Source organism: Amblyraja radiata, chromosome 13 (genome assembly GCF_010909765.2).
Source record: "Amblyraja radiata isolate CabotCenter1 chromosome 13, sAmbRad1.1.pri, whole genome shotgun sequence".
NCBI classification, from domain to species: Eukaryota; Metazoa; Chordata; class Chondrichthyes; order Rajiformes; family Rajidae; genus Amblyraja; species Amblyraja radiata.
In genome coordinates, this window is record NC_045968.1 from 22,970,627 (window position 1) to 22,989,407 (window position 18,781).

Below are 18,781 nucleotides of genomic sequence, written 5' to 3' on the forward strand. Positions count from 1 at the left end.
AGCAACAAGGCGGTAGGACCACTTACCCGGCGCTCCACTATTTCCCGACACCGTGCCGAGCCCAGCCCGCTAGCGCCTGAGCAGCGGGCTGGAAGTAAAGCCACGGAAGAGGCTTCCGACTTGTCGGATGGGGACGTCTCTCCACTCGCCCGGGGGAGAGACAGCCGCCTGAGCCGCATGGAGCGGCTCCTGAAGCAGGAGCTCCAGCGAGACGCGCTTCGTGAGGGGCGCTCTCGCAGGGGGATGTTCAGGCACTCCCTCCACAGTGCCTTGTGCACTGCCCATTGCTTCCTCCTTACCCGAGGGTAGCTTTGGTGACCAGGACTGGGCTGGTCAAGAAGATGGCTGAAGATCTCGGGAGTATGCAAGGGGTGCAGGAACAGGAAGAGCTGCTAGGTGTGGTGGACCGCTACGTGGCAACCCCACGTGCAGGAGGCCGTTAAAGGCCAAACCAGCGGCCAGCATTAACCACCTCTCCAGCAGGCCCCTACAGGAGAGGTGGTTAATAAGGCCTTAGAAAACTGCAGCGGATCCTCAGGCTCCTGACGTCAGCCATCATATCGTTTGCTTGTTCCGTGGACAAATACGGAGATGACCACAACCTTCGTAAACAAATCATAAAACCTGCCATAACATCATAAATTTGCGGGGTTGTGCATACCCCAGCCACTGAGCCAGACCCACTGCTCTTTGGCAAAAACCTCACAAAGCATATGAAGGATGGAAGAGGCTTTTAAAAAACTTTCGGTCTCATGAGGGCAGGCCCCGGGACGAGCAAACCAAAAACCAAAAACAATAATTCCTAAGCAGCAGCACCCCATCGCGTCCATCAGTCGACGTCTACCATATTGGACTGGTGTAAAGCTCGAGGTCCGCATTCTATCCCCGGAAGTCTTCTTTAGACCAGGGCCCAGAGCGGACCCCATGGAAAATGCGCCACCCCCCAACATCACCGCTACGTCAGACGACGTGCAAGACTCGTTGGACCGGCAGGAAACAGAACAATACCCATAACCATGGAGGTAGGTGGGTCTGGTTCCTACCAGCATATAGAAAATAGGGGCTTAATACTAACAGGGGGGAGATTACACCTGTTTTAAGAAGCACGGGAGTCTATCACGAGTGATCAGTATATACTCAATGGCATTAGTGGATACAAATACAATTCATACTAGAAAAATTGCCACCAGTTCAACATTCATCCCAGAGGGTATTTTCCCCTCTCCGTTAAAGAAACGAGAGGGACAAGCTGAACTGGTGAGACTAATTACAAAGGGTATCATGGGGAAACATGAACCCTTGGAATTCGTATCAAATATATTCACTAAACCCAAAAAAAGATGGTGTATGTCGCATCATCATTGACTTAACTTCACTAAATATGTTTGTTAAGTATATACATTTCAAAATGGAAATGGTTGTTACTGCCAAACAACTAATTTCCAAAGGATACTTCATGGCAAGCATTGATCTTAAAGATGTTTACTATTTAGTACCATTCACAAGAATCATCGCAGATACCTGAAATTTACCTGGATGGGGCAGCTATGGCAGTTTAAAGCGTTACCCAATGGATTCACATCAGCCCAAGATTATTCACCAAGATACTAAAACCAGCTTTGGCAATATTCAGAAGACAAAAACATATTGTCATGGCATATCTTGATGATATCTTAAATAGTAGGCAAGACCATGGAATTGACTATGTTAGCTGTATCAGCTACCAAACAGTTATTCGAAACCCTGGGATTGTCTTACATCCAGATAAATCTAAGTTGAAGCCATCCACAATCATGGACTACTTGGGCTTCACAATTAATTCAGTCTACATGACTGTAACATTGCCAAGAGACAAAACAGTTGAATTGGCACAATCATGCAACAATTTAATGATTCAGACCTTTGCACTGTCAAAACTTACAAAGAGCAAAGGTACAGGCACCAAAACGACATACAGGTCATTATGATCGTGTCATAAAGTTACCCACTGAAGCAATATCAGAACTACAGTGGTGGGCAAAAAACGTTTGGCATAGTTTCAGCCCTATTATCATCACTAACCCTACGTTAGTTATCCAAACAGATGCCAGTGCTCAAGGCTGGGGAGCAACTAACTCTATATCCAGCACAAGTAGTAGATGGACTAACCCAGAGTCATCGTTACCACTTACACTGGGCATTAATTATCTAGAGATGTTGGGTGACTTTTATAGTTTAAAAGCACATGCACAAATATGCATCACTTGCATGTACGGTTACAAATAGATAATACTACGGTGGTGGCCTACATTAACCATATGGGCGGCATAAAATCGGTATCATGCGACAAGTTGGCCAACACAATTTGGCAATGGTGTGTCGAAAGACATATTTGGCTATCAGCAACTTACCTGCCAGGTAAGCTAAATACAGTGGCAGACACCAGGTCACGTAAATTTAATGACAACATCGAATGGATGTTGAACCCCAAAAAATTTGCAAAAGTTATCAAGCAATATGGCACGCCAGATATCGATTTATTTGCATCAAGGCTAAATCACCAGGTACCTATGTATGTCGCTTGGGAACCAGACCCTGAGGCAGCAGCGGTAGATGCGTTCGCGCTGGATTGGGGAAATTCTTCTTCTATGCATTTCCTCCCTTCTGCCTCATCAGTTGGGGACTACGCACAATACAAATGGACTCTGCTTCAGGTATTGTGATAGTACCCGACTGGCCTACGCAGCCATGGTTCCCAATACTCCATGACATGGTTGTTGAAACTCCAATGGTATTCCCCAGTGACCCAGAGTTATTAACAACCAGTGTTGGGCACAAGCCACCCGTGCCATGAAAAAATCAAACTCCTGGGTTGCAGATTCTGCACAAACCACTTCTGGGACTGGGAATATCAGAACAAACTGTCGACACCATGTCAGCATCCCTCCGAACATCCACTAAAAAACAGCACTTGTCCAGCATCAAAAAATGGGAGAAGTACTGCTTGGATACAGGGACCACCTACTCAACCGCTACAGTTACCAACGTACTGGAATTCCTGGCGAACCTTCACCACGATGAAGGACTCAGCTACAGAGTCATCAACACAGCTAGAAGTGCCCTGCCTGTCTATTTAAAACCAGCTCCAGGACAACAGGCCATGGGGTCCCACCCGCTGGTGGTCAAACTAATGAAGGGTATTTACAACTCTAACCCCCTAGACCAAGGTACACCCATACATGGGATGTCAGTGTGGTCCTGACATACCTCAGGGGATGGCCACCAGCCAGATCCCTCAACCTGGAACAAACTATGCTCAAAATACTCATGTTTGATGGCACTTGTATCTGCACAGAGGGTTAGTCACTACACCTATTGCGACTGGACAGCATGCTCACAGCTCCAGACCAGATCTCTGTCGTTATCCAGGGACTGATCAAACAGAGCAGACCAGGAACACCTAATCCAGTCGTGGAATTCCGGGCTTACCCGCCAAAACCACGGTTATGTGCCATGACCCACCTACTATCCTATATAGACACAACCAAAAATATTCGAGGGAGATGGAAAGCCTTGTGGGTCAGTCATAAAAAATCTTATGGTCGGGTGACGAGCCAAACCATTGCGAGATGGCTCAAGCAGGTGCTAAAAGCTGCTGGGATAAACACTAACATGTACAAATCTCATTCCACCAGGGCAGCATCCACGTCGACGGCTAAAAGAATGGACCACATCCTGGCTACAGCAGGATGGTCGGGGGAAAGACCGTTCACAAATTTTATAATAAGCTGTTGGCAAAACCTGTTTTATTTGCAGAAAAGATTTTACAGACTGCAAATATTTAATTTAAGCCCAGGGGAGCAATTTAATTTCTTTGTTGTTATTGTTAAAATATACCATTGTGTTTTTCTACAAACAGATTCATTGGTTGATTACGATAACACACTTCCTCCCTCAAGGACTTCGGTAGTGCGTGAAGTAATACCTGTTACACGGTTTGAAATCACAGAGCTTTGAAGTCTTCACGTAGTCACTCACGTGACTCCGAAGTAAAATAGTAAGATTAAACGAGAACTTACCAGTTTGAAGTTTGATCTGTATTTTATGAGGAGTTACGATGAGGGTTTACTTGCCCTCCGCTCCCACCCTCAATAATATGGGTCAAACTGATAAACTGATGTCTCCTTGTCTTTACTATGTTTACTTCAATAACTGTGTCTATCTGTGATTCCACACCGCTGCTTTGAAGTATGCCGCGCATGCGTGCTGAGCGGGCTCTTCACATAATCCCTCATCGTAACTCCTCATAAAATACAGATCAAACTTCAAACTGGTAAGTTCTCGTTTAATCTTACTATTATCCAGATAAATACAAGCATAACTTTTTTTAAGACAGATAATTGCCTCAGACTAATTTCTGTGCCCCCGGTAGTTGTCTAAAATAAGCTTGTTTCCTTAAATATATAAACTAGGGCTATTTCAATCTGATTATTATGGCTGAAGTAAAATTGGAAACAGTGGGTAAGCCATGCAAGATTGTTCAATAGTTTCTGTCAAAAGGCAGAATTCTTTTTTGAAAAAGTACATTATTTTGGGGCTGTTCGAATGTTTCACAGACACACAGCTGTAATCACCAGCCTAACAGATTGTTGCTCACACCAATCAATCCATGCCTCTGGTGAGACTTCATTCAGCATTCTTGCTGCTCAAATGAGTAAACTGGCTACTTGCTGCTCATTCATGGTTTTATGGTTCTCTTTGATGGAGGGAAGGTGAGGTAGTCATTCACCATTTGTGAACCGTGAAGTGAGATGTGGTCACTTATTAACGATTAAAAAAACGCACAAAGTGCTGGAGTAACACAGTGGGTCAGACAGCATCTCTGGACGTTTCTAGCAACATCTCTAGCAACGTTTCAGGTCAGGACCCTTCTTCAGGACTTATTTTGAACTTGAGTTCTTTACAGTTAATTCAGACACAATGCAGTTAGTTTATTTGCCTCTTTTGAATCCTCTTGCTTCTCAGTTGCTCAGCAAGTAACTTACATGGTAAAGATTTTGGGCAGCATTCAACAAACCACCATAATAGATAATAGTCAGTCTGAACTATTGTCTGAAGAAGGGTTTTGGCCCGAAACATTGCCTATTTCCTTCGCTCCATAGATGCAGCTGCACCCGCTGAGTTTCTCCAGCTTTTTTGAGCACCTTCGATTTTCAAGCATCTGCAGTTCCTTCTTAAACACAATAGTCAATAGACAATAGGTGCAGGAGTAGGCCAATCGGCCCTTCGAGCCAGCACCCCTGCAATGTGATCATGGCTGATTATCCCCAATCAGTACTCCATTCCTGCCTTCTCCCCATATCCCCTGACTCCGCTATCTTTAAGAGCCCTATCTAGCTCTCTCTTGAAAGTATCCAGAGAACCGGCCTCCACCGCCCTCTGAGGCGGAGAATTCCACAGACTGACAACTCTCTGTGAGAAAAAGTGTTTCCTCGTCTCTGTTCTAAATGGCTTACCCCTTATTCTTAAACTGTGGCCCCTAGTTCTGGACTCCCCCAACATCGGGAACATGTTTCCTGCCTCTAGAGTGTCCAAACCCTTAACAATCCTATATGTTTCAATAAGATATCCTCTCATCCATCTAAACTCCAGAGTGTACAAGCCCAGGCGCTCCATTCTCCCAGCATATGACAGTCCCGCCATCCCGGGAATTAACCTTGTAAACCTACGCTGCACTCCCTCAATAGCAAGAATGTCCTTCCTCAAATTAGGGGACCAAAACTGCACACAATACTCCAGGTGTGGTCTCACTAGGGCCCAGTACAACTGCAGAAGGACCTCTTTGCTCCTATACTCGACTCCTCTTGTTATAAAGGTCAACATGCCATGCCTGCTGTACCTGCATGCTTACTTTCATACACTGATGAACAAGGACCCCCAGATCCCGTTGTACTTTCCATTTTCCCAACTGCCATTTAGATAGTAATCTGCTTTCCTGTTTTTGATACCAAAGTGGATAACCTCACATTTATCCACATTAAACTTAATCTGCCATGCATCTGCCCACTCCCCCAACCTGTCCAAGTCACCCTGCATTCTCATAGCATCCTCCTCACAGTTCACACTGCCACACAGCTTTGTGTTATCTGCAAATTTGCTAATGTTACTTTGAATCCCTTAATCCAAATCATTGATGTATATTGTAAATAGCTGCGGTCCCAGCACCGAGCCTTGCGGTACCCCACTAGTCACTGCCTGCCATACTGAAAGGGACCCGTTAATCCCTACTCTTTGTTTCCTGTGTGCCAACAAATTTTCTATCCATGTCAACACTCTACCCCCAATGCCATGTGCCCTAATTTTGCCCACTAATCTCCTATGTGGGACCTTATCAAATGCTTTCTGAATGTCCAGGTACACTACATCCATTGGCTCTCCCTTGTCCATTTACCTAGTTACATCCTCAAAAATTCCAGAAGATTAGTCAAGCATGATTTCCCTTCGTAAATCCATGCTGACTCAGACCGATCCTGTTACTGCTATCCAAATGTGCAGCTATTTCATCATTCATAATTGACTCCAGCATCTTCCCTACCACCGATGTCAGGCTAACTGGTCTATAATTCCCTGTTTTCTCTCTCCCGCCTTTCTTAAAAAGTGGGATAACATTAGCTACCCTCCAATCCACAGGAACTGATCCTGAGTCTATATAACATTGGAAAATTATCACCAATGCATCCACAATTTCTAGAGGCATTTCCTTAAGTACGCTGGGATGCAGACCATCAGGCCCTGAGGATTTATCAGTCCCATCAGTCTACCCAACACCATTTCCTGAATAATCTCTACTAACCACTAAGTTTAATACCTGTACTACAGTGCTTCTTCTGATATATCCCAGCAGCAGAAAATTGTCATACATGGAAATGATTACTATGATCATTTTTGGATAACTTTCAATGACGGCAGCTTGTTATTAGCTGTCAATCCATTTCACCAACCCCTAGGTTTTCCATGATAACTAATAAGAAATGAGACTTATGCCCAAGTTCTGGACACCCAAGTCAGGGCAAACACCATAAGATCATAAAGAACCTACTTTTGCTCCAGGAGCCATTCGGCCCATCGAGACTGCTCCACCATTTGATCGTGGCTGACCTATTTATCCCTCTCACCCCATTCTCCTGCCTTCTCCCCGTAACCTTTGACGCCATTACTAATCAAGAAGTTAGCAATTGGTGGCAATGAATTCAACACATTCACCACACTTTGGTTAAAGACTGTCCTTTGAACCAATGTGCAGTTGGAATTGCCCAACCTGAAACATACATGCATTTTATTTTTTTTCCCCCTTTAAGGGTTGCATCTATTTGATTACAGAGAAGATCTGGAGAACCTGGGCGAGCATTTCTGACCAAACACAGGCACAAAATGCTCGAGCAACTCAGCAAGGCTGGAGAGAAGGAATGGGTGACGTTTAGGGTCGAGACCCTTCTTCAGAACAAACCAGCTCTTGTCCCCGTGTTGTCCCCATCAGTCTAAAGAAGGGTTTCGGCCCGAAACGTTGCCTATTTCCTTGGCTCCATAGATGCTGCTGCACCCGCTGAGTTTCTCCAGCATGTCAGTGTACCTTCGATTTTCCAGCATCTGCAGTTCCTTCTTAAACAGCTCTTGACCTCCCCCGCCCGCCAATGACGCCATCACGCTACCCTTGCCCCTTACATCATTACGTCCCCCCCCCCCCCCCCCCCCCCCGCGTGGCGACGCCAGAGTGGGGCCGGAAGTGGTGTTGGAGTTGCTGCGCAGCGCCGCTGATGAGAGATTGAGCCGCGGTGTCAACGCCGGAGAGTGGAACAGATCAGAGCCGAGCCCAGCCCAACCCAACCGAGCAGAACACAACAGAGCAGAACAGAACCGAACCGAGACTACATCGCTGTTGATCGGTCAGTCTGTGAGGGCTTGAGGCCCGCTCCTTCAGCCAGCGCCTCCTCCGCACAGGGCCCGGGCTTTATTATTGTTGCTGTGTGCGGAGGCCTCGGGCTCTCGATCCGTGCCTTCGCCCCAGCCCATAGGAGGGAGGGAGGGAGGGAGGGAGGGAGGGGGGGGGGGGGGGGGGGGGAGAGAGACGGTAACGCCGACACTGCTCGGGGACGGGGACTGCGACACTGTTGGGCACGGAGCGCGGTATGTAGGAGGGAGGGAGCGACCGACCGCTGTGCTGGGAGGCGCCGCTGAACGCTCGAGGTTTGGTGGTTCGTTTTGCAGGTCTGTTACCTGTTCCCCCGAGAGCCGCTGATGGTTGTCCTGTCACACTGATGATGGCATCGGGCGGGCCGCTGGAGGTTACAATTAAATGTACGAATATTGTAGGCCCATTGAAACGGAATTGAATATTATTACTACTTTTCATTACCCTTAATTTGTTAGTATTGTCAACAGGCCCGTTCCAATGTAAGTAATGTCTTCAGCTTAAAATTAAACCGCGGCGATCGTTATTTACCTAAAATTGGTTTAACATTGATTACGAAATCTGTTAGTCTTGGAATGCATACCAAAGCTGAGTAGAGATATTTTAGAATATGTAATATACCCATTAAAAAAAATCTGCACATAAGAATACAAGAACAAGATTAGGGGTTGGCCCCTCGAGCCTTTTCCACCATTGAATAAGATGTGACAGATCGAATTTTGGCATCAGTATTATTTTCTTGCTCTCTTCATAGCCCTTGACTGCATTGTGGTTCAAAGGTCTGTTGGTCTTGAAGTGTATTCAATAATTCTACCTCCACGTTTGCCATTATAGAGGATTTTGAAAATTCATGGCCGTGAGAGCAATTCCTCCTGGTATCTGTACAAAAGGACTGATCTTTCTCTGAAAATTTGCATCTCCTTATAGATGTCGATTCTGGGAGAAATGTCTCAGGAACTACATTGACAATCTCCCTCAGAACTTTATATTTAAATGAAATTGCATCAAAGAAAAATTCCCAATCTTTCTACTCCAAATTCCTTCCATTAGCCTTCACACTTGCATATTATCAGTATTTTGTATCCATTTCAACTGCAATAATTTATTGCCTTGCTCTTAAATATTAATTTGCTTTTTAATTTTATCCTACCAAAGTGGATAATCTTGTATCACATTATACTCCATCTCCCAACCTCTCGCCTGCTGCTTGGCCAAACTAACCTTTTCCAAGGTCGACACAAAATGCTGGATAACTTTGAAGAAGGGTCTTGACCTGAAACGTCACCCATTCCTTCTCTCCAGAGATGCTGTCTGGCCTGCTGAGTTACTCCAGCATTTGTTGTCCACTTTCGATTTAAACCAGCATCTGCAGTTCTTTCCTACACATTATAACCTTTTCCACTTCCTGTATCAACCTCACAACTTGCAAGCTCACTTATTTTTTATCAATATATTTTATTGCTGTAAACTTGGTTTCTTTATTCAAACCATCAATGCCGCAAATAATGGAGACCACAGCACTGATCCCCATGGCATTCCACAAGTTACTGGTGGCCAGTTGAAAATTAATCCTTTATCCTTACTAGGTTTTCTGTTTGCCATTCCCTTATTTATGCCAATATTACATACAATCTTGTACAATAATCGCAAAGATATGGAAATCAAAATATGCTACATCTATTTTCCACGTCATCTACCCTATTTGTTACATCTCCAACAAACTCCAGAACATCTGTAAGGCACTATTTAACCTTTCATAAAAGCATGTTGGCTCTGTGATTGTTTTGTGATTTTTCTAAATGTCTTTAGGAATATGTCTTCAGTGACATATTCCAGCATTTTCCCAATGGCAGATGTTAGGTTTATAATATTTATATCCCTCCCTTCTTCAAGAATGGTATAACATTTATCTTTTGGTTTTCAATTCCCTGGAATCTCTCTAGAATCCTGGGGATTTTGGCACGTTATAACCAATCCATCCGGTTTTTTTTGCAGCCATGTCTGTTAAAACCTAATTTAGATATACTTCAATCATCTCAATTAAAAGGAAGTAAATGGCTTGGCATTGTTGTGGCATAGAAGTTAATTTACTGGACTAGTAATTCAGAGACCTGAGTTAACAATTTAGTGAACATAAAACTGTGGAACTGTTCATGATCTGGAATTTCCCCCCACAATATCCTGAAGCTGATGAAGACATGATTTGACTTGATTGTTCCACGACCAAACATTTAATTATTTCCACCAATTTTAAGACCACTTACTTTGATATCACACTACTATCGCATAAACTACTATCGGATGACCTATGATAAAACTGAAGCCACTAACCATCAGGGGCAATCATTCCAATCGTTAGTTATGCCTTGAACAAAGGATGGTAGTTGTTGGTCAATCCTTGCAGAAAAGGAGTTAATGTACTGTTTCATCATTGGTGTTCATGGCATTATAAGGTCAAAAGTGTTTGTGCTCACGACTGTTCAATGCTTGGTACCATTCAACTGTTTAGCAAATAAAGCAGTTTACCCTTGTATGCAAGAACATTAAGGCATAACCTAAGAAGTGGCAAATGAGACTAGCTGTTGAGAAAGTTTAGCTATCTACCTTTTGCATTCATGGCATTATTCTGAGCCCAACATGAATATTCTGGGGTCACCATTGGGCAGAAATAAAATGGACTGTCCAAACAAGTACTGGAGCAGCAAAGGAGATTGGAAATTAAGTGTTCTGCAGTAATTGCCTCGCTTCCACAAATCCAAAATCTTTTCACCACCTACAGAGCACAAATCAGGAATGTAATGGATTACTTGGCATTTGCCTGGTTGAGCACACAGCAGCTGCAACACTCCTGATGCTCAATGCAATCCAGCACCAATCACTTTGTGGTTCCAATAATACCAATCAAAGTAATTGATATCATGAAAACTCATTCCCTCCTCTATAGGTAATCTGTAGCTGCAGTGTGTGCCAACTCGAAAATGCAGTGCAGGTATTTACCTAGGGAACTCTGACAGCACCACCCAAATTAGTGACCTTTCACGAAGAAGGGTAAAAGGCAAGGTAAGCCTACCCCCTTCAGATTCCACTCCTGACTTGGAAATGTTTTGATGTTCATTCATCATTGCGGGTTCTAAATTCTCTAATTCTAAATCACCAAAAGGCCTACAGCAGTTCAAGATGAGTCCCTACCACCTTCTGAATGCCTGTAGGGACAGTTAATATTGGCATTGCTAGCTGTCCCAGATCATGAAAATGAAGTAAAATAACTTGCCATGAGACCTATATATTCATACCAATGTTGACGATTTATGCAGTAAATTAATTATGGGGCAGAACAGTGCTAAAGGGCCTGTCCCACTTAGCCGTCATTTACGCGACAGGCCGGCAGTGACTGACGCGCGACTTGACCGCGCGTCATCATGCGTCCGCGCAGCCGTCTGGAGCGCGTGACGTCATTTGAAGATAGACACAAATGCTGGAGTAACTCAGCGGGACCGACAGCATCTCTGGAGAGAAGGAATGGATGATGTTTCGGTTCGAGACTCTTCTTCATTCAGAAGAAGGATCTCTACCCGAAACGTTACCCATTGCTTATCTCCAGAGATGCTGCCGGTCCCGCTGAGTTACTCCAGCATTTTGTGTCTATCTCCAATCATCTTGGCTCCGTGCTGGGAGTAGGAGTGGCGGTGGATCCGGATCCACAACGGCCGTGAGGCCCAGGCCGAGCTCTGCAATCGTTTGCCTGCTTCTGCTGCTGTTGGAGGTGAGATGTTGCGCCGCGCCAGTATCTTGGGCCGGTCCCACTTTGGCCGTCAGTTGCGCGACAGGCCGGTGGCGCGTGAAGATTTCGTGCAGGACGAAGTCCACACTCCTCCACGCCACTCCACACTCCTCCACACCATGCGCCCGTCCCGCGCTACCCACACGCTAGCAGATCGCGTAAATGGCGCGCAAATGATGGCCAAGTGGGACAGGCCCTTAAGCTATCACCACATTCTCGCTTTAAAAATGTGTATTGCATGTGACTTTTAAAAATGACTGACTGGAGCAATGAGTGTAAAAAATGTTATTTATTTAATTAAATACAGAGATCTGATATGTAATTGCTCTCTGCTGTGGATCTTTTAAATTGCATTTATATTATCAATTTATACGGCAGATTTTAATGATAATGATATGTAGCTTGAATGATAATGTAATGTAGAGGGATTTGTTAAATATGGTTTATAGATTAGAGCTGTTAGGTGTCATTGATATTTTTAAGAATCAGTCTTCTGGCTGTGGTGCCCTGGGGTCAGGTATTTTAGCCTCCAAATAAGATGTTGGCTACTCTGGACCGGAGAAGACATTTCTTCACACAATATTTGGTCATTTCAACCTAGGAGGTTGTGTTGAACCTCAGTATTGGTTATATTGAAGGCATCTAGATTATTGGAAATGAGGAATATGGGTTTAGAATTTGAGTTTAGTGCACAAAAGTGTTAGTGAAGTATTTGATCTTCATTATCTTTTTGAATATTAGAGCGGAACAAGGGGTGAATTTCCTTCTAATTTTAATATAAATAAAAAAATGTGAAGCATCTGGAAACACTAAAATCTCATATTCATGAGTAGAGCATTCTTTTTTTACCTTTTTAAATTGAACATTGTAAGATGATGAAAATTGACATAAAGCCCAATTCTTTTGTATTTATATATGAACAGCAGTTGTGACATAATCCTATGCCAGACAAAAGAACAGCTTCATTTTGAGTCTAGATATTTCTATTTATAGTATGTAATGGACATTATGGCCAGTTACATATCTAATATTTTGAGCAATATAAACAAAATTTGCTTGCAGTAATGAAAATTCAGAAAGTTTAGAATGCCCTCAACCTGAAAACATCAAGGTTTTGGCCACCCCATTTACAATGAAAATTGAAGTTCACGGTAGGGCTTCGGAAGTGTGTGCTTGATGGAGTTAAAATGCCATTTCTCAGCTGATCTGTATTCCAATTCCATTCATCTGCCTTTGGTTCATATTTCTTTATCTTTTCCTTTTTTTTTAAATTAAAAAAACCTCCATTTCAAGATTGCAAGTTCTTACTGTCTGGCCATAAGATAATGAATTTAGTGTACTAGGTGCTTATTTGATATGTCAATTTTCTCTCATTTTTGGGCATATTGATTAGGCATATTGTTCTTATAATCATTGATTCATCTTTATTTTACATGATTAAGTTTGTTCTTGAAATAAATTCCACCCCTTTCAAGTTGAAGTAGATAAAATGGCAAGCACTATCATTCTCTACTAGAAATCCAGTGGCAGTTATGAAATTTGTGGTAAAAAAAAAACATTCATATTCTTTTTCTAAGTTTATTTGGTGTGAAATTGAGAACCTGTTATTTGACTAGCAGAATTTTTTTTTGTATGTGGCTTGGAAAGCAAGATGGTAGATTAACTTGTGATGTTGCTTTGAAGATTAGACTTGCATATGCTTTCTTTAGACCAAATTTTCCTCTTATCCCAAATTATTCAAAAATTCAATATATATTTTTCAAAAACAGGTTTTTTGATGTCGTGTTTTATGAACGTACATTGTTAAGATGGTCATAAATAGTTTAACATTTTTATATTCCGGTTCTAAATATAATGACCATCCATTGTAATGATCATATGCTTTGTAGCAAACTGAAGGAGAACAAATTAGTCTTGTATGAAAATAATGTGGACAATATTTTGTCTGTTCAACAGCATTTGTGTGGAGAGTCGGATTAGCAGCCTTGTTTCCTCTACCTCTTTTAGGATCAGTTGGCAGCATCAGTTGAAAGTAAATGTGCAAAAGTTGTTTTTTTAGTCGTTCAGCATTTAAATCAGGTTAAAACTTGTAGCATGATTCTGTGTCATGTCAATCCAAAATGTGTATTTCTGACCTACAGACTGTACCACAGCTAAAATATGTTAATTATATATGTGTAGGAAAGAACTACAAATGCTGGTTTAAATCGAAGGTAGACACAAAATGCTGGAGAAACTTAGCGGGACAGGCAGCATCTCTGGAGGGAAGGAATGGGTGACGTTTCGGGTCGAGACCCTTCTTCAGATATGTTATGTTAATTATATAAGTGGATGACTTTTGAACTATCAAATTAGAAATTTTAATCATTTTTTCACTGGGAAAATTTCACTAGCTGACAGGGTTACAGGAAATGCCTATATGTTTCAAATATATGTTTTACCTGAGAAATTAAACATGCATTTTCCGATTTGTATTTTTGCTGAAAAACCCTAATTTTGTTTTGTTTCTTTTCAATGCGTCTCAAAGGACTCCATTGGGCTTTTGCAATTTTTGAACTGTAATCGTTATTGAATTACAGGAAACAATGTTTAATTAAAAAAAAGACCCTTTCAATGTAACTCTGAATGAGGTACAATATTTGATCAAGACTTGAGCTGCTCATTGGTTTTCAAAATGGTTACATTGGGGCATTGTCCATGCACCCAGGGAATTAGATGAGTGCTTCAATTTAATTTCTCTTCTGAAGGACTGCATTCATGACAAAACATCCTTCCCACTGCATTAGAAAGGAGTTGCTGTGCAAGTTTATATGCTGAAGCCTCAGAGTGGAACAACCCCAATACCTTTATAATCGCAGTATTTTATCAACAGAGCTAGGAAGGATGTGAGTTAGAACATTAGCTGAATATCGTATGACTCTTGTACCAAGTTCAAGTGTAGATGCTAATTTGAAATAGAGGAGATTCAGTAGGTCAATAAATACTCAATCGAACTTCTATAGGTGTATGGTAGAGAGCACACTCACTGATTGCATCACGGCCTGGTTCGGCAAAGGGAAGACCCACTCTCTTACAGAGAGTGTTGGACATTGCTCAGTCCATCACAGATATTGACGTCCCCACCATTGAAGGGAGGAGGTCGATAGGAGGTGCTTCCTCAAAAAAAGGAGCTAATATCATCAGTCCCACTGGAGAAATGGTAGATGGAGTTTAATCTAAGCAAGTGTGAGGTGTTGCACTTTGGTAGGTCAAATTTAAGGGGAAATTATAAAATTAATGGCATGACACTCAACAACATTGATGTACAGAGGGATCTTGGGGTCCAAGTCCATAGCTCCCTGAAAGTGGCAACCCAAGTAGCTAAATGTGTAGGAAAGAACTGCGGATGCTGGTTTAAATTGAAGATAGATACAAAATGCTGGAGTAACTCAGCGGGACAGGCAGCATCTTTTGAGAGAAGGAAAGTGACGTTTCGGGTCGAGACTAATCTTCAGTGATGTCAGGGGAGTGGGCCGTATAGAGATAAAGTCAGAGACATTAAGACTGGTAGGAGAACTGAGAAGGGGGAGGGGATGGAGAGAGAGGGAAAGCAAGTAACTTGTCAGTTTCTTTGTAACTTGTCAGTTTCTTTGTTGAACTAAATTAAGGCGCATGTTGCAATCAAAAGCGCTTGAACAATTGGTTGGGAAGAAAGCCAAACTGTAAGAAAGACGACTGCGCCCCTTGAACTTGAAGTTGGATACCGCTGGGGTGTAAGCTACTTCTTCTTCTTCTTAAGCCCTTTGCTTCTCTAGGGAGCATAGGCCATTGACAAATGTCCTCCACCTCACTCGGTTTTTGGCAGTTATTTCGAGAAGTTACCCAAGCGAAATATGAGGTGCTGTCCCTCCAGTTTGCGCTGGGCCTCACTCTGACAATGGAGGAGTCTCCGGGCAAAAAGGTCAGTGAGGGAATGGGAGGGGGAGTTAAAGTGTTGAGCAACCGGGATATCAAGTGGGTTTAGGCGGACTAAGCGGTGATGTTCAGCGCAGGCTCGGCGATCGTCTCATGGGATTTAATAGGATAGGTAATATGCAGGAAATGGAGGGATATGGATTATGCACAGGTTGATAAGAGCTGGAGCTATCTCAGCGGGGCAGGCAGCATCTCTGGGTGACGTTTTGGGTTGAGACCCTTCTTCAGACTGAGATAGTCCTAGCATCATATTCGGCACAGACATTGTGGGCCAAAGGGCCTGTTCTTGTGCTGTACTGTTCTGTGTTCTACCACCTGTGCAATTCTCTGATTTCACTATTACCATTGGTAAGCAGGTACTGGAGCCTGAAAACTGATCATCGTGTTCAAGAACTACACACTAACCTCAGAAACTAACCTGCGCCCCTTGAAATTGAAGTTTGATATTGATGCACACAACAGAGTGTTCCAGTACCATAAATTCTTGAGGATATATTGGCTTTATTTAATTTAAAGGAGAAAACTTTTTGTTAATTTTTGATAATGTTTCCAATTGAGTTTTGGATCTTCAACTCTTTTGCATCTACATTAATTTAATGTTTTTTAAAAAACACGATAATCTTGCCTTCCTACCTTAAAATTCACAAAAGTATTGAAATCTTAGTAGAATCCCTTTACTTGAAAAATGAATGTTATTAGTTTATTAGTACTTTAATGAAATGGTATTGTGCAATAGTAATCTTCAGCCCTAATCTATCAATGTCCCTTTTCTGAAAATAATGTTTTTGCAATTAATTGCTTTTCCCTGTTGCACGATGCTATAGATCTTACTAGAAGATACCAATCAATGCTGAGCATGCATTTGGCCTGCTCTCTACAACAAAATTGGCAGAAATAGGCCAAACTCAGAATGTTACTGGAGAAGAGGAATGAACGGTTCATTTTTATAGCAGGCAAAATATATACTTGATTTCCATTGCAGCCTCGTGTCCAAACTGAGTAAAGTGGACAGTTGAATATATAAATGTTCTTTGCACGATCAAATATGTATTGGAGTGATAAAGATTGCATATGCTGAATTCTGCTCTTCCCTTAACACGGACTTTCCATTTTATTCATACATTTCTGACCCCAGCTCTACAACTTAAAATTACCTTTTTGATCTTGTTCCCTGTAAAATCAAAGGGTATCTGACTAGAAACATCAATTCCTCTTCCACAGATGTCATGTGACCCACTGAATGTTTCCATGATTTTCTGTTTTTCTTTCAGATTCCTAGTGTCTACAGTTGAGTACAAATGTGATCTAATCAGGAAAATCAGTATTGAACTGTTTTGGCAATGTACATTTAACGTAGTATTGTTTTTTGGGGGAGGTAACTATTGTGGTAGACAAGGGAATCATTGGACGTTTGCATATATTTTTGGAAGACTTTCGACCAAAATGTGCATTAATGCTATTAGCAAAAGGACAGAAATAAAATTAAAGGCAGTTTATTGGATCACATCATCCTCCACTCATCAACTATTTTCTGCGTGCTTACAGCAACAGTGGTGTTGCTCGTTGGGTTTTTGCAGTTTCTAAAGGCCTCGTCATCATACCATTTGTCCAACTGCATGGATCACAGTAATGAAAGCAATCTGGTGACTGAGGGTTCTGAACTCCACAGGAGCTCAGTGATGCATTGGATTGTTACGGGATGTTTTGAAGATTAGCGATCAATGTGTGGTCCCATCAGTAAAGCGAATAAATACAAGCATGTACTTCACAACTACTGGTTGGTTATTGGACAATCTGGCCCATTGAAACTCGCTAGCCAATTGATGAAGAGAGGTTATGTCACAGTATTTATAAATAAATTAGATTAAGAAAAATCATCCCTACAAATCTATTTGCTGACAGTTTCATCTTGTATGGCAAAATGATGTATGTGGGAGCAAAAGGACATTAATTTTTAAGTCAGAAGTGAAAAAATGAGGTGGAGTTCATCATAGTGAAATATGCGATCTTGTATTTTAAATATAAGAAAGCTAAATCAGAATATTATAAATAATAGCTAGCAACTGTCAGTGATTTAAATTTTTTTACAGATCTGTGTAAAGGAATGATGAAAGCTATTGACCCCCCTTTAGTCGTCAGCGACTGACCTCCAACTTTCACTATTGATATAGGAATAAGTTTGATTGTACATTGATACAATGATAAAGAAAGCCTATCAACACCTCTACTTTCTCAGAAGATTGACAACATTACGAACATCGACGTATACTCCCTTGAACCTCTACAGGTGTACAGCAGAGAGCATATTGAATGGTTGCATCATGGCAACTTGAAATCCAAGGAACAAAAGGGATTACAAAAAGTGGTGAAAACTGTCCGGTCCAGTATTGACCTCCCCAGCATCGAAGATATCTATACGAGGCACTGTCCCAAAAATGCAACCAGTATCGTCAAGGACCCACACCCATGCCCTCGTTTCACTCCTGCCAATAAGAAGAAGATATTGGAGACTGAGAACTGTAACATCAGGAACAGATTTTTCCAAAAAAACATCAGGCTATTGAACACTATGAACTCCAACTAAACTACAAACTGCCTTGGTTGCACCAGAGACATCAGGCTTTGTTTTGTAATTTGCACTATATTGTTTTTTTTTTTAATGTATCGAACATTTTTTGTTTGTTTATTACATTATCTATTGAGTACTGTGTTTACATACCTGTGCTGCACAAGTCAGTGCTTCGTTCCAGTACAATATACCAATAAAATACTCTAGGCGCTTAGTTATTTCTGCATTAGCCATTCTGAACAATTTTCTCCAATCTAATTACTTTGTGTTCCATGTTCTTCATAATGTTCAGACCAGAATGGATCACAAAATGCTGGTAAATTGCTGTCAGAAACTTTGAACTTCTGTGTTGGTAAATGTTATGGTAGGTAGATTGAGTCAAGATATAATTTAGCCAGATTGAATAGAATAACATAATAGAATCAAAGGTGTGAAAGTACTTCTGTTCTTATGTTCAAGAATATCTGGAACTGGTTAATGCAAGCAGATTCCAACTTTCCATGAAAATAACAATGTTGTTTCCTTATTT

The 18,781-nt window shown here is 42.0% G+C and overlaps 1 protein-coding gene across 2 annotated transcripts in view; it reads left to right on the forward strand.

The window, feature by feature from the left end:
* Positions 1-7,740: 7,740 nt before the first annotated feature.
* The window catches only part of fam168b (family with sequence similarity 168 member B), a 41,413-nt gene continuing 30,372 nt past the window's right edge, over positions 7,741-18,781 (forward strand). For both annotated transcript variants that reach the window (XM_033031409.1, XM_033031410.1), the window contains exon 1: positions 7,741-7,922. The gene's annotated coding sequence lies outside the window, so the exon portion shown is untranslated. The remainder of the gene's footprint in view (positions 7,923-18,781) is intronic.